Source organism: Saccopteryx leptura, chromosome 2 (genome assembly GCF_036850995.1).
Source record: "Saccopteryx leptura isolate mSacLep1 chromosome 2, mSacLep1_pri_phased_curated, whole genome shotgun sequence".
NCBI classification, from domain to species: Eukaryota; Metazoa; Chordata; class Mammalia; order Chiroptera; family Emballonuridae; genus Saccopteryx; species Saccopteryx leptura.
This window is the reverse complement of record NC_089504.1, coordinates 147952788-147967579: the sequence shown is the minus strand read 5'-3', so window position 1 is coordinate 147967579 and position 14792 is coordinate 147952788.

Here is a 14792-nt window from a genome sequence, read left to right as displayed (position 1 = left end):
TTAACATACACTTACATGCATATTCCCTAATCCTTCCACCAAATTAGCCTTTGTTCTGTTGTTCAAACACAAAACTTAATAGCATCCTTGGTTCCTTGCTTTCCTTCAATCCCATATCCAACCCACCATTAGCTCTAACACAAATTACATTCTATATTTTCCCACCTTTCCCAGTTCTTTGGCCAGCACTCTAGTCTGAGCCCAAATCATTTCCCTCATGGACCACTGCAATAACTACCAAAGGGTTTCTGTTTCCCTTCTTGTCCTACTCAAAGCCACTCTCCAAGAGCAGTGAGAGCAATCGTTACCTAAGTCAAACTTTCCATGGCTTTCTTTTGCACGCAGGGTAAATCCAGACTCCTTAGCCTGGCCTTTCACAATCAAGCCCATTTCTATATCTCCAACTTTGTTTCTGATCGCCCTCCCTCTTCTTCAGTACTCTTCAGCCACCTTGGCTTTCATTCCAACCCTTTCAGCCACCAAGCTCATTCCCACCCTACTCTCTCTCTCTCTCTCTCTCTTTTTTTTTTTTTTTTTTTTTTTTTTTTTTGTATTTTTCTGAAGTTGGAAATGGGGAGGCAGTCAGACAGACTCCTGCATGTGCCCAACCGTGATCCACCCAGCATGCCTACCAGGGGGCGAAGCTCTGCCCATCTGGGGTATAGCTCTGTTGCAACCAGAGCCATTCTAGCGCCTGAGGCAGAGGCCATAGAGCCATCCTTGGTGCCTGGGCCAACTTTGCTCCAATAGAGCCTTGGCTGCAGGAGAGGGAAGAGAGAGACAGAGAGGAAGGAGAGGGGGAGGGGTGGAGAAGCAGATGGGCGCTTCTCCTGTGTGCCCTGGCCGGGAATCAAACCCGGGACTCCTGCATGCCAGGCCGACACTCTACCACTGAGCCAACTGGCCAGGGTTCCACCCTACTCTCTTCCATCAGCTCTTGCAGAGGCTTGATCCTGCCCATCATTCATTTTCTCCAAGTCTCAGTCAATGTCAGCACCATTTCTTGATCATTCATTTTAAGGTAGCATTTCTTGATCCCTCTTTCTTACATTTCTAGAACTCTTTTTTACATACATTACCCTGATTGTTTCCTTTATAGGAGTAATCATCCCTTTGACTGTGCTTGGCTGGCGAGAGCTGCCTAACTAAGGCTACACTTCTTTCCTGGAGTAAGTTGATATCCGCTGTTTGGTCCATGCAACAGTATAAAGGAGAGACCATTCTCCACCATGAGGGCATTTCTGAAAGTCATTCCAGTCTCATATCTCCTCTGTATTCAGCTGAGACCTTCTCTGAGACCATACTGCAGCCCAACTTCCCTCTCTGCCCTGTCCTACTTCTGTCTCTCCCCATCCATGGATGGATGATCCAGAGAGCACTCCCGAATAAATTCCTTCCCATTAAGAGTTTTCTGCATTGGCTTCCTATGAACAGAATTGGTCTAGATATGTCTTAAGGTACAACCAACAGGATTTGCTGATGAATATGATGCAGGGTATATGAGAAAAGAGGGAAGGTAGTAATAACACCAAGACTTTTATCTTAGACAGCTAAAAGAACCAAGTTGCCATTTACTGTCATGGGTAACTCTGCAGGAAGAACATGTTAGGGTGGGATGGGACTTACAGTTTGCTTCTGTTCCAATTATGGTTCCTATAAGCTACCCAGGAAGAGCTTTGAGTATACACTTGGATATATGAGCCTGAAGCTCAGGGAAGAGGTCAGAGCACAAAGAGAAATGTGGGAGTTGTTAGCATGTGAACGGTGAAGGCTTGCAACTAGATGGGAACACGTTTAGATCAAGAAGTACATCCAGCCTGATCAGGCAGGGGCACAGTGGATAGAGGATAGGACTGGGACACGGAGGATTCAAAACCCCCAGGTTCAAAACCCCAAGGTCACTAGCTTGAGCACAGGTCACTGGCTTAAGCATGGGATCATAAACATGACCCCATGGTTGCTGGCTTGAGCCCAAAGGTTGCTGGCTTGAAGCCCAAAGTCGCTGGCATGAAGCCCAAGGTTGCTGGCTTGAGCAAGGGGTCACTCACTCTGCTATAGCCTTCCCCCCATCAAGGCACATTTGAGAAAGCAGTCAATGAACAACTAAGGGGCCACACAAAGAATTGATGCTTTTTATCTCTCTCTCTTCCTGTCTGTCCTTATCTGTCCTCTCTGTCTCGCTGTCTGTCACAAAAAAAAGTACATCCACTTTAATTATGGCAGGCCTTCCCAAAATAGGCATTCACATTATTATTACAGTACAGTATTTTAACTTAGAAATTTGTTGTGAGATTTACTTTGTCACTAATTAGCTATTAAGCAAGTCTACCTTAAGCAAATGATTTAATTAGTTAATGAGCTCTGGGTTGCTCTGCTGACATGTGGAGATAAATACTAATTATAAACTCCAACTTCAGGGGTTAATCTAAGAATCAAATGAGAAAATAGAAAGGCATTTAGAAGAGTTAAAAGGTTGCCTTAATGAGACATTTCTTTCTATTAGCTTTATTTAAGAAATATAGTTTCATTGTTATTAGGAATGAAAATGAGGAAAAAAATTAAATTAATCATCCATTGAATTTTATATAAGGAAAATTACAAAAGAATCATCCAAAGGAAAATAAAAGTAAATGAAATAACATTAACAAAATTGAAAATAAACACATTAAAAAACATTAAAACTCTAGAGCAGATAAAATGCAGTTTTTTAATAACTAAAAATATATAAAAACACTAGCAAATTAATGAAAAACAAAAAGTGAGCTTATATGTAAAATAACAATTGAATAAAATATAAAATATTTTTGAATAAAAGTGAATATAAAAAATAAGTGTGTTGCCTGACCTTTGGTGGCACAGTGGATAAAGCATCAACCTGGAATGATGAGGTCGCTGGTTCAAAACCCTGGGCTTGCCCAGTCAAGGCACATACAGGAAGCAACTACTATGACTCAATGCTTCCTGCTTCTCCCTCCCCCCTCTTTCTCTCTCTCCTCTCTCTAAAAATAAACAAGTAAAATCTAAAAATAAATTTTAAAAAATAGTAATAGGTATGGGCCCAGGCTGGTGGCTCAGTAGATAGAGCATTGGCCCGGCATATGGCTGTCCTGGGTTCGATTCCCAATCAGGGCACACAGGAGAAATGACCATCTGCTTCTTCCCCCATTCCTCTCCCCTTCCTTTTCCACTTTCACTGCCAGTGGCTCTATTGGTTCAATTGTTACCTGGGCACTGAGGATAGTTCCGTTGCAGCATATCAGCCTCAGGCACTAAAAAATAGCTCAGTAGTTGAGCATCTTTCCTTGATGGTGTTGCCAAGTGGATTCTATATGGGGTGCATGCAGGAGCCTGTCTCACTATCTATCTCCCTTCCTCTCACTTAAAAAATAAATAAATAAATAAATATGTTGATATACTTATAACCATTAAAATTATAATTTTTCTTCTTAAAAGGAACATAGAAATTAACGTGTTAATCCTGGAAATTAAATGGAACTCCTGCATACCTAAATAAGACATCATCATGTACTGCATTTTTATTCCATACCACTACTGTTTAAAGTAGGGGCTATGGAATTTGAATTGTTTATAAAAATATCTTTTTTAAATATTTTTAAATGGGAAAATCTCTACAGAATAATCTAAAATACAAAGCAGATCCATTTTCTAGCTCGATGCACCTCATTTTGCTCCACCCACTGCATCCTTGCTGGAGCAGGGCCTCTACAGAAACTCTTACACTGGTAAGCCTGAGGGATGTCCAGGCTCTTTTCTAGCAGAGAATAGTATCTTAAGGATTGAGCAAGCAGAAGACTTGGGTACAGATATTGTTTTGTTCTTAACATATTAAGATTTATTACAGTTTCATTCTAGAATAATTCACTATCTTTGCCATGACAAGTCAGAAAGAAAGAGGATTCTGGCCTCCATCAATAGTCTTTCAGAAAGTGAAAGGTTTCTTTGAGGGAAATCTTCAATACCTCTTTCCTAACAGTGTCTGTTTCTCCAGAACTTGCCTCTCAATCTTGGTGTATCCCTCTAGGACTAGTCTTCTCCTTCCTCCTTTCATACACTGTCTAGTCTACTTCTCTCAGAACTGCACTCAGCAACTGTGTCAAGTATCACTTTCTTACCCTACCTGTTCAAGGAGGAAAAGTCACAGCTCATGGAGCCTCTGTCCTAATGTACTGCCATGGGGGAGAAATGATATTGAACTATGTATTAGTCAGCACAGGCTATCATAAAATACCATAGACAGAGTGATTTAAACAACAGACATTTACACTGCTCACAAGAATTAGGGGATCAGGAACGTGCAGATACTCCACTCCTTTCAGCCTTCTGTGCATTTTCACCAATGAAATAAAAGTTAGTTTTGCATAATCAACTTTCTTTGACTTGTCATTTGCTTTTCTGACATTCTTGTTTAATAAAAAAAAAATCAAATGCTTCTTTTTTTATCACTTCATATTCATTTTGAAATATCCCCTAATTTTTGTGAGCAGTGTATTCTCTTACAGTTCTGGAAGCTGAAAGTCCAAGAGCAGACAGAGTAACAGCATTGTCAGTTACTGGTGAGAGGTTTCTTCCTGGCTTACTGGCAGTGGCCATGTCACTGTGTGCCTGTGTGCTCACATGATCTACTCTTTTTGCTTATGCAGAGAAGGGTGAGAGAGAGAGAGAGAGAGAGGGAGAGAAAGAAGAGAGAATGTATGCTCTGCTGTCTCTTCTTAAAAGGACTCTAACCTATCATATGAGGGCCCTACCCATATGATCTCTTTTTTATCTTAATTACCTCCTTATCTCCAAATACAGTCACATTGGGAATAAGGGCTTCAGCATATGAATAGGAGGCACAATTCAGTCCATATTAGACAATGAGAAAACTGTAAAGCTAATCTCAGAAATTTATTTATTCCAATATAAATTTACTTGTACTTTCCATTCTTTCCAATATCTGCAGGGACTCTCTTACTTAAATGAGACTGAGAGTATGTAGGATTCTCTTCTCAAAAATCAGTAGCATTTTAGAAATAGAATGACTTCCAAATTCAGAGAGAGATCCACTAAACTATTAACAGTGATTACTTTCCAAGTAGAACTGGTAGAAGAAAATGTATAAGGGGAGAAGGGGCATAATCTGATGTTTCTTATTCTATATACTTTGTGAGGGTGATTTTTTTATGAGAACAAAAAAAAACATGTATTCCTTTGCAATTGAAAAAAAAAGTATAAATCTGAAAAAAATAAATTGAACTAGAATGTTGAAATTTAAGAATATTTATTATAAATGCTAAGGCTAAAAGGGAAAAAAAGTTGCCTGCTTCTCAACATATTTTCTAAGCAACTCTTACTTCTAAATTCTTCCCACCCCTGTCATCTTACCTTCTTGTATGATTTTTCCTTTTACCTTCTTGGAAATAGATGCCTTAGAGTTTGAATAAACTACTATTTTTTCATAAATAAAACATTTAAAATTTTTAGAAATAAGCTTGCCTTTTTCTTATTGTATCTCCTGTCTCTTTGTATATTTTTTTAAAAAAACTCTTATCAAACTTGTATCGTTTTAGAGGCTCTATAAAATATGAGTATTGCCATGTTTTTAAAGAACAGTTATTTAAAATAATATTTTGGTCTTATAGCTAGTTTATGTTATTCCAAATCATGTGAGCATGACATGAAAATGACTAATGAAGAAGTAGGAGGTTAATTAATATTTCATCTGGCTCATCCATGGAACTGCAGGCAAATGGCCTTCGCTGGGGTAACTCATTTCTTTTGTCAGGGCAGGAGTCACTTTGCATATCTATAATATGGCAACTGTGAGGATAGAGGAAAATTTGTCCTCACTAGAATATGTACTTGAAAAATTTGCTTACGAGAACCCCACACATAGTAGGTATTCAGTAAATAAATCAAATTGGTAAAATTACTGACCAAACTCACAGACATATGACATCTTTAGGAATTAAACATCCAGAAAACTGTAACAGTTTAATGATAGTAATTCAGAAAGCCATACTTATTCTAAATTGTACTTTTTTCACCAAATTCAAGAAGGATTAGGAGGATGAAAACTAGCTCTTAGGCTATCAGAATAGAAGAAAAGGAACCAGGAACATATAAATAACCATCAAATCCAATAATTGCTATTTTCATTGAAGTAAACAGTCTGAGAGTAGTTCAAATGACTTAATACTTTTTAATATTCCACAGTTAGATATTGAATTAACAAACTCCAGCCTGTCCTTAGGAAAAACAAATAGATTGCTCCTACCCTGGTGAACTCAGCCTACTTTCTCCCAGTGTATTTTTAGACTTCACAGGAAACACTCAAGACTAAGGAAGTAGGAATGTGACTGACCTTTTACCTGTAATGATACCAGTAATGCTGACATTTGCCACCAGTGACGTGGGAACAGAGCTAACAGGAACTTGATGCTAGATAACTGACTGGCTTCTTTTTATTTGACCTGATATTTATCCAAGCAGTTTTGCAACTTCCTATAATTACTTCAGACACCATTGATTTTAAAACAGGGTATACTACACTTTATATTTATCACCTACTCCTTTTTTAAAGAAATAGTAAAGATATTATCATTGTTTTGTTATCCTTTACTAAAGATCCAAAGAGATAAGTGAAATCACAGTCTAGCAGAACTGTCCTTCGCATATGCCAGCTAGACCATTCTCGTGCATCGATATGTGGCCTCCCTGTGCAAGGTGTCTTATTAGGATAACCTGAGGAAAATGCCTAAATCATTCAAATGTCTGGTCATGTAACAGAAAACAACCAACATTTTGGTCACTGTTAGGTAACAGTGCCCCATAATTATACTTTAAAAATCTTTTACACACAGTCATTAAGTAACTGTTGGATAATTTTGGACCCAGTTCATAGAAAATTTTATATAATACCTGCTTCTTTTGTAATTGTCAACCAACAGAAGATGACATCACCTTCCTTTCCTCTTATTTAATTATATGAATCAGAATCAGGCTTTTAATTCATGCCAGGTAATAAGCATCCAAATGCACCTACAGACATTTTGCATATCTTAACCACAATACAATACATAAACTCATTTTATTATCGTAAAGTTCCCCTGAAAGGATTCCAGGGTAGCAATCACCAAGTCCTGCTGAGGACACCTCCCAAACTGCTCCTCTCCCTTCCCAGTGCCACTACTAATGTCTAACCTGCTATCATTGCTCACTAAATTACTGTAACTGCCCAATAACTGCTCATCTCACCCTCCTCTAACACATTCTCCATTCTGCTAGAGAGAGCGTCCTGAAATGCAGGTTTGATAATGCAGCTCAAGATAAAATCCTTCAATAGATTCCCATTGCCGTAACATAGAATGCTGACTCTTGAAGATGGTCTAAAAATGATTGAATTCCTACTGCCTTCTCCAGCCAATGCCTTGCCCTGTTGTCAAACCATGAAGTGTTCTCACTTTCTGAAGCATTCACTAAAGAAAATTTGTGTTCTGGTAGCAGCTAGCTTTTTTAATATTAGAGAGATGAATACTTTCATATTATTATACAGAAAAAGCTACCTTAATCAAGCTTATTAATCCCTAACCAATCATTTTGGAGATAGGTACGTAAATGTGGCAAACAGACATGAAATTTTTAAGTAACTAAATGATTTTATAACAGCTACAATTTTTTTTTAATTTTTAGTATTGCCAAACATATGTATGTGCTTCACATGCATTAAATCTCATCTAATTCTCCCAATAGCTCTTTGAGGGTTCTAGAAATGAGATACCTGAGTACTGGGACTGCATTTGCTCACTGTCCATTCATCCTCATTGGAGAGGCTCCAGAGACAAAAGCTACATCTCCCAGATTCCCTTGCGGCTAGGGTCCTGGAAGCAAACTGGGTTCTTAAAAAATGGATACACACAGTGAGACATAGAGTTATAGAAAGCAGAAGTGAGGCAAAAAGACCTTCTTATCCCTTCTTAACTGTTTCGGCTGATAAGTAAGTTAAGGCTCCTTGGCACCATGTTCCAGGGTACATTCTATAGATGACTTGGTGTCCAGAGGCTGTGGCAGCAATAGTAGTAGCAACAAGTTCTTGATCCTGGAAGAGTCCCCTCACTGGCCTCAGTAGTTGTAATGCCCTGGTGAGTCAGTTTTGCAAAGTTTTGTGGTCATTCCTGGATGACTTTGGAACCACCTAAAACCTGCTTCTTCAAGCCTTCTAATGCTTTTGTAAGTGCTTAATCCTCTGTATTATATCCTTTCCTGTTTAAAATAAAGTGGCTTCTCTTTACTGTATTAAAACTGACAGTGTGTAAGAGTATAGGTGCTCATTAGACTACAGGTTAAGCCACTGACACACACACACAAATAGAGTGGTTTAAATCAGTGGTTTTTAACTTTTTTACACTTGGGGAGTAGTGTAAATAGAACAATTATTTCAGGGACTGCTAGGGCAGAAATCACCCTGAGCATAAGCAAATTTGACTAAGATCACTGCATCTATAATCTTCATATAACATCAGGTGGTTAACTCTTTTGCTGACCAGCACAAAATTTCAGGTGGACCAATCTGCGAACCAGCATTTGAAAAACATTGGCTTAAATAACATCAAACTTTATTTTTCTTCCATGTAACAATCCAGAAGTGGGTGATAGCACATAGGAGGAGTGCATCTATGGTCATCAATATGCAGCTTTTCTTTTTGGCCCAAAGAAGCTCCAGTTTTTGGCTATTTTTCAGCCAGTGGGGAAGGTCAGGGGAGAAATTCTTAGTGATTTTCAAACACATACAATACTCCCTTCCACATATCATTGGCTAGAAAAGAGTGACATAGCAACATATAGTCACAAAGAAGTCTGAGGGAACATAGTCATTCAGGTTGTGGTGGGGACTATTGAAGGGGAATCTGAATGTTTTGTGTGAAAAATAAAGAAAAATTATTAGGATAGCTTCTCAGTTTAGTATATCAGTCTCTGTCCTGTCTATTCCTCTGCCCAATATCCATGCAAACTCTTCCTTCCACAAACAGACCACATTCATCCCCATCCTTAAGTAAGATTCTGATCTATAGGCTTCCATGCTAAAGTAACAATAGCCAAGGATGTCTCTGGTCACAGCTCTTGAGTCAAGTCTCCTCTTTTATTTACTATCCTTTCCCTTTCTCCTTCAATTTAATATCAGCTACCTTCAGTAGCAGCAATTTGAAACAGTTGGGAAGGTTATGTCTTTAATCCAATCTTTGCTCTGAGCTGACTTCCATTGTCTGCCAAGGAGAACACTTAATAGAAGTCTCATCAGAGAGAACTCTAGTATCACATTTACCTACTGCTATTTGGGGATAAAAACATTTTCCAATTTTCCATGGCCTAAACATTTAAGCTCTGAGTAACATTGGATTGCAAACCGTAAATGAGGAAACCTCTCTAATCAGAGCTATATTTTTTTCTGTCTCTACTTACTGCTAATAATCACGTGACTTCCCTTTCCTCTTACAATACAGTATTAACAGTAGTGAGGACTAACCAACACACACCTATATTCTGAGTTGCCCTTCTTGAGCTAAAGGTTAGTAGCCACATGGTCTGTTGTTCAACTTATGGTAGACGACTATTTTTGCAAAGGATATGTCACAGAATAACAAGTGTTACCAATATTTCTAGCTAGAATATTGTGCTCATGATGCCCTCTGCCTGTTACTATCTAATGCCAACAAAATTTAGATTTTTGTTGCAGTAATATTCCACTTTTGGTTCTAATTCCTACATTAATTAGGATATATACTCAGGTCTTTCTTTTAAAAAAAATCTCCCCAAATATACTGTCTTCTTAACATAGGAGTTTGTTTCTCTTTTCCCTAACAGCACGGAGTCCAAGCAGGGAGAGCTCTGCTACCAATATGACTTCCTCCCTGGGCTCCCCTTAGCAGTTCTAGTGCTATCCTTTCCCAGCCAGCAGAAATTATTTTTTAAAAGTGCCACATCACTTCTGATGACTTCCCATTGGCAAGAACTTAGTTTTGTAGCTACAAAGGATGCTGTGAAATACTCTCTAGCTAACTAGCTGTGTGACTACCTATTAGTCAGGAATTCCATTCCTAGAAGAAGGAGAGGAAAAGGGACCCTAGGGGTGTCTGCCACATTGAGCACTAGAGGATCACAACGCCTGACTCCAGACCCCAAAGGCCAACTCCCAACACTGTCTTCCAATACATGTAAAGATAAGGCTCTTACTGTTGCTCTTTACTCTGATGGTATAGATTCTCTAGAATAAGAAGGTCGTGGTGCTTTCTCTTCCTGTTTTAACTTACTGTATCATTCATTTATTTTTTTTTTATGCTAGCAGCCATCACTTACTGAATACCTACAACACGCCAGATGTTTAGTTAGACAGTAGGAACACAAAGATAACTAAGATTCATCTGGAATCTTTATTCAAGGTTTTCTATTTATTTGGATTAGTTACTTAGAAAATTCACCTTCTCTTCTCAACATACTATAAAACCAAAAACTTGTTTAAAGAAGTAAATTTAAGCTAAACACATAAGAGAAAAAAATTTTATTTTTCACAGTTCCTCAATTTTGTATTGTTTACATCAATTGGCCTAAGTAAAATTTTTAATTTCATGTAAAATGAGTCACTTAAGGTACAAAAATCTTGGCAATAAAAGACATGTTTCAACTCATTTACACCTACACACTCTTACTAATCAACTGTATATTGATACCAGCTTTCCATCATGAAAATGAAACTGCAGTATACAAAAGAATATTTTCCTCTCCACTTACAGCCCCCCAATTTGGAATCCTTCTTCTTGTGGATCTAAGCCAACATCAAAATATTCCCCAAAATAAGTGAGACACAAATGAGGATGTACAGTTTTATTCTGTTTATACCTAAAGTACAAAAAAAAAAAAAAACAGAAGAAAGCTAACCTATGCTATTAGAAGTGAGGATAGAGGTAACAGGTAACCCTTGTGGGGGTGGGAGGCATGCAGGATGCTCTGGAATGAAGATAATGTTCTGTGTCTGGATCAGGATGCTGATTACAGGAATGTGTTCAGTTTGGAAACCCCACTCAGCACTCTATACCCAAAATCCAGGTAGCAGTCTTTCATCACTCATATAATTTATAAGGTATCTAGAGAGCCTTATGGAGCACAAAGCAGCACCAGCCAATGTGAAGGTTTCTAACAACACATAATACGTGGTGCTGTGATGTGGGGGAAAGAAGGGGAATCAGGAGCTTTGGCCCTGTGTGTTCACATGTGAGTCCAGGCTCATGGCCACCTCTCTGAGCATCAATTTTCTGGGCTATATCTAAACTCTAAGGTTCTCAGCTCTGCAACTCTCTCTTGGTCATATAGTCATGGTTGGCCTTTTCCTCTTTTGACCTAAGGCAGCTTTTCTCACACTCAGAATGTCAAATTAGGTTGACACTGAAAAATGATGATTATATCATTAACATATCTATGTGGCTCTTTACCAAAGGCAGGACAGTATGGCTGTAAATGTCTGGCATCAGGCACCCCAGATTCCTGGTTTATGGCCAATGTCCAGTCATTAGCTTGTTGCATGGCCTTAAGGAAAGCCCTTCATTCTTCTGGACCTCAGATTTGTCATTTGTAAGTCAAGGAACTAAACTTAAACTGGACCCTCTTCCCATATCCTTAGGGGGCTCTAAGGTTTAGTTTCTGAATTAGCTTGTTCAAAACAAAGAAGTGGCAGGACCAAGTCTGGTTTTATGACTCAAGCCCATTATTTGTTCTATAGATATGTACGTAGAAAAAGGATACCAAGGTCGGATTTTAAAATTCTTGTTGCCTAGCATGTGCTGGACACTAACATCAACCATGTGAGACAGCTATGTTCTCCCTGCTTTTCAGGTGAGAAAACTGCCGAGCAAAAGCTGAAGTGACTCAGCCAGTGTGTGTGTCTCTGGGTGTCTGGTTGGCGCAGGTGCAGGATGGGAAGCCTGGCCTGCAGACTCCAGGACTTCCTTCTCCCTGCAGGAGCTTGTAACATGCCCCAAAGTCAACAAATAATACAAAAATAAATCTCATCCAAAAGTAAAAATAATCTTTCTTTTTCTAGTTTCCTTTAGTTGCAAAATAGACACAAGACTTGGTTTTCATTAGTAAGGATAAAATTTCATGTCATTTGTTAAAATGACAAAACAATGTGCAATTGCTAAGGTCTCACAATGGCTCCAAAGTCACAGTATGTTTTAATGCTTTATATACATGGCTTTTTTATACTAAAGCTCATATTTTAATCTGCAAAATATAAACTCTTTCAAGTGTAAAAAATGTTATGAACCCAGAGTCAAAGATAAAGAAGGGTTTTTTGTTTTTTTAAAATGTTCTTAGAGTAGAACGGCTTCCAGGTAGACTACTCAACCTGATGTGGCGTCCCTGTCAGGGGTCAGATACACTACGAGGGTGGCCCCTTCGAAAACAACTCCAGGATGCAAAGGAGAAGAACTCTGGGGTGAAGATCTGTGAACAATGCTCTTCGCAAATTTAGAAATATTTTTAATGTTGTTTCAACCTAGCGGATGATTATTTTAGAACAAGTCTCCTGTCGTGGCCTGGAACTTGATCTGCAGAATTCCTTAAAAGACACTGGGCCCGGCAGGCAGTAATATATCATGAGCCTGGGAAGATATGAAACATCCTGGATGTGGCCATATTTTTCAAGGAGTTGTTGGAGTTCACTTAAGCATTTCTAAAAATATGACAAGATAGCATTCCTGTGCTTGTTTCCTTTGGACACTAGACCATCAATTAATAGGTGAGAAACAGCTATTATAAGATAGCTTTAAGAGAAAAAAAAAAAAAGTAATGTATTTAATCAGTCTTTATTGTATGATTTTTCTGTACTGAATCTCCCATACAATTTTTATCCCCAAATTCTACCCTAACTGAACGCTGATGTTTGCAGTTAACACTCCTATAATTGGACTATTTTCTAAATCAGGCATTATGAGCTTGCCTATGAGCGTACTTGTAAATGTATGCGTATGTTCCCGTTAAAGCTGTGTTCTCATGTATTCCCTCTTCCCCACCAGCACCGTGACTTCTGTGAGTGCCAGGGTAACAACTCTTGGAAACTGCTTATGTCCCATAGCACTTTCTAGTGTTCCATGTATCATCTGTGAAATGTATTTTTAGAATCTGCTATGCCAGAGGCCAGGAGTTACAGATATAGCATTAAACCCACTGGACACAATCCAGTGGCAGGAACCCTGGGGTACAGACGGGGAGGGTAGTAGAGGGCTCAGTGAAGTTTTACTAGAAGAAGTTCCATCTACGCTGAGACTAGAAGGGCAAGTAAGAAATCACCAACTGAAAGAAAAGCACGGGAGAAACAACTTTTCTGGCAGAAGAGACTGTGTGGCCTAGTTGAGCTTTTAGCATGACCCGAATTCCCATTTGCCAGTGACAGTCTTTGCTAAAATATTAATTACTTCTGCAGTGAATGTTCAGAGGCACACTGTGCTCATAGACTCTACATGCTGTTTCATCTCCAAGAGTGCTGCCCCATAAACAGAAACTTAAACTCTGCTTCATCTTCTTTATCTCTTATTAGCATTGTAGTTCACACTTTTATTTGAAGTTCCTATAGAAGAAGGGGTATCTCCACAGCCTGCTCATATGCAAACTCACATTTGGGGAACAATCACTATGTAGCAGGCAGTCTGATGTGCATTGTAAATAGTAAAATCAAACCCTGAGCCAGGTTCTGTCCTAAGTCGTTTACATATATTTGTCAATATTTTTCTTTTTAATTCTTACAACATTTCTATGAGGCAGCATACACTCTGATCCCAATGATGCTATCAATGAGGAAACTGAAGCACAGAGAGGCTGAGTAACTGTCTGAGGCATGGTCACATGGTTAGTAATCATTCTGAGCAGCATTCGAACTCCGACAGCCCAGCTCCAGCCTGAGCTCTTGGGCCCTGCTCTCTAAACCTCTCTGCTCCAGTACAATGGTGAGCACTCCACACCTCTCCTCAGTCCAGGAGCTTCTACTCTACTGGGCATGGTGAAGATAAACACCTAACAGAGTATGGAGGTTATGCCACAAATATGAGTCACATGACTTCAACTTAAAAACCTTCAGGAGGCATAGTCTACAACAGTGGTAGTCAACCTGGTCCCTACTGTCTACTAGTGGGTGTTCCAGCTTTCATGGTGGGCGGTAGCAGAGCAACCAAAGTATAAATAAAAAGATAGATTTAACTATAGTAAGTTATTTTATAAAGATTTATTCTGCCAAACATAGCGAAAATCTGACATAAAGTACTTGGTAAGTAATTATTATTATATGCTTTAACTTGCTGTAACTCTGCTTTATAAATTTTATAAAGTAAAGTTACTTCCCTACTTTATAAATCACCATTACTGTGGAACCAGTGGGTGGTTAAAAATTTTTACTACTAACAGAGATACAAAAGTGGGCGGTAGGTATAAAAAGGTTGACTACCCCTGGTCTACAACATGTACACAAAACAATATATTCTGCATACGAAAAATGGCTACCACTTAGAGAGTGCTACTCAAGTATCTGGCACTTCATTTCAATTATCTCATTGCCTTCTCATAACAATTATACAAGGGAGACAACATTGTCTTATCTTATAAAGAGGAAACTGAGGCTAAGTTGTGTAACCAGGTGCAGCTGGTGAAGCAGAAGTCCTTTCCATATTTGCGTGGCCTCCTTAGAGTTTTGTCCACAGTGTTCTGTCCTTACTCCTAAACATTGGCATCTATTTCAGGTAACTTTTCTT